The following is a 2,950-nucleotide window of genomic DNA, read 5'->3' as shown; positions in this document are numbered from 1 at the left end:
ACCACTAGCGCCGGGGTCTTCCCCGCAAAGTAATCTCGGACATAAGAACTAGGCACCAAACCAGGCACTGTAACAGCCTTCGGCGCCAAGTTTCAGCCGATCAACCTCCTAGTCTCGGCCGAGTCCACCCTCATGGCAGTCTCCAGCCACTCCACCTCCTCGGTCCCACGTGGCAGCCTATAGATCATGCCGTAGTTCTCCAACGTGACTCCCACCTCACCAAAAGGCATGTGAAAAGTGGAAGTCGTATCCCAGAATCGGTCTAAGAAAGCGCGGACCAGGCTAAGGTTAGCCCACAACTTCCTCTTCGCGATATCCCTCCAAGCCTGCACCAGGACGCCGAACGCTCCACGCTCGATCATGACCCGCTCCTCCGCCGACAGCCTCTCGTAGCACTCCATAGCCGTCGTGTAGCCCGAGAATGATCTGATGTTCCCGGCTTCCTATTGTGATTTTAAACAAAAGCTATCTTTAGTTTGAATGAAATTGGAAAAGAAATTGGAACGAATGAAACAAAAGAACATGAATGATGAGTAATGAATTCAAGGTTACCAAGCACTTCACCGTCCTTTTAGGACAAGTGACCCTCCGCCGCCCAAAGCAAGTGCTTGCTGTCCCAGGTCTCAGCCCATGCAGGTGCTCCCCTTAGCTGACAACCTCCTCGCCCCACGTTGGCCCGTCTCGGGGCCTCCTCCTCCTCAGCAACCTCGTCCTTGAGGATCTCGTCCTCAGCAACCTCGCCAGCTGCCCTAGCCGCAGCAAACGCCTCCTCGAGAGCACGAGAAGCGTCAACAGCAGTGTCTATCTCCATGGGAGCTCTCCCAGAAGTAGAAGCCTCGTCACCTGCGACGTTAAAGTAATTTTAGGCCGCGTCAAGTGACGACAAGCCTCGATTAGGGGATTTTCGAGTTTTAAAAGCCCGAAGTCGCTCTTTTCTCGCCGATTTGGCCGTATTCCCACAAACCCGATCACTCATGTGGTAATTTGGGTTAAGTCAAGCCTAAGTTGAAGCCTAGTCATGGGTTCAATTCGAAATTTCGGCAGCATTTCGTTATAACGACGATTATGCCCTAGAGAAGTGTTCTGAAAAAGCCGTCACAAACCAAAATTCTGAGATGGTAGGAAGTTTACCCATCATTCAAGGATTCCAAATTTCAAGTTTCATCGCAAATGGGCAATCCTAAGGCCATTTTCGAAGCAATTTCCGTTCTAGCTGTGAAACCGTCTCAAATTCACTCAAATGCTCAAAACTCAACGAAAATTCGAAACAAATACATGGTTATGATCCTTATACTACCAATTAGCCATTTACATGGTCAATTTTACAAGGCAAGATAATTTGGGGGAAAAGCCTCAAATTTTCGACATTTTAGGGTTGAAAACCCTAAATTTTGTCGATCCAATTCGTCCATTATAGAAGATTAATGCAAGAATGATATACATACCTCGATTAGTCATGGCGAATGCAAGCTTTTGGATCAAATTTTGGCGGAAATGGTTGAGATTTGAGAGAGAAATTGATAATTTGTATTTCGAAAAAAATGAAATGAAGCCCTCTGTTTTATCGCGTTTTTACGCAGGAAAGACACACTAAGGAACAGACGCAGCAGGTGCTGCGCCTATTCCAAGAGTCGCAGCTCTTGCTGCGCCTCTTCCTTAGCTTCCCTTCATACGAATTTTCAAAAATTCGTTATGAGTTCGTTATTTGTGGGCCCATCTTTGGTGCGCCTCTTCCCCGATGCCGTTTTATCTTTTTTGATCCGTTTGATGATGATTCTTCATTCAGACCCGCATTTCTAAGCCAACTGCAGACTACTATACATTATTTATTGCTTCCAAGACCTTGCTTGTCACAACGAGAAGGTATTCTTTGACAGGTGTTTCGACACGCCTTCATTATATTCCCCCAGTGAGAGTAAGTGGATGGACAATCCCTCTCGAGACATGGAGATGAATTCCTGATAAAGTTTCCCCCAACGAGATTTCACGACATACAATCGTCCTTCTCGAATTCTTCCGAAGTTTCTTTGAAGAATACCCAAGCAGATTTCTCCCAGCAGTTCCCGCCTGTGTCCTGCTACCCACAATATTTCTTGTTCCCCCACGGAGTGCGATAAAGGTGTCGTTCTCCAGAGGTTCCCAAACCGACAGGGTTCTTACACTCAAGCCTTAGTTACCCCTCAGTTTATATTTTAGGCCTTCTTCCCATTGATGTTTTCCTTTAGGGTCCCACACCCTATCACGGTCCTTACTTATCTTTTAGGTCTTATCCTTTAGCTCTTACGCTTATCCTTTAGCTCCTACGCTTATTCCTTTAGCTCCTACGCTTACCTTTAGCTCCCATGCACCTCCGGGAACGTCTCTCAAGAAGTTTCAGGTATGGTCTCTTCTTATGGCTGGCGAGCCTCCTTATGTAGTCTAATGGACTTTAAACGACCCTCCTCGATAGTCGACAGACTCTAAAATATTCCCGACGATAGGTCCTTGGCTCAGACCTCTTGAGCCGCCTCGCGTCGCCATAGTCGTCAGGTTGTAATCTTCGATTGACCTGATGGCTATACTTTGACTTTCGCCTTGTCCAAGCCTCAGTCAAAGTGGGGGCTCTGTAGATACCTCATTTCTGCACCTCCCGCAAACCACCCGGTGATGATTGGGCCGCATGTTTGGTACGCGGAACGATTTGTGACAGTTCGTAAGTTTATCGTCAAGTGATTGCTCAAACATTTATGTCTACCTCTTAATTGTCATCTACGCGCCAATACGGTCATTTTGACAGTAATTAGAGTACATTTGGAGTCTGGGCCTAAACCGTCTTCATTTTCTGATAACAGCTAAATCCCGAGTCAGAATGTTCTGGAATGTTCCGGATATTTCTATTCCATATTTTATAAATCTTTCACAATCTTTTATTCTTTGGTAAAGTATTTACCGTAATATTCATATAAAATAT

The sequence above is a fragment of the Silene latifolia genome, chromosome 11, assembly GCF_048544455.1.
Source record: "Silene latifolia isolate original U9 population chromosome 11, ASM4854445v1, whole genome shotgun sequence".
NCBI lineage: Eukaryota > Viridiplantae > Streptophyta > Magnoliopsida > Caryophyllales > Caryophyllaceae > Silene > Silene latifolia.
Note: the sequence above shows the minus strand (reverse complement) of the source record.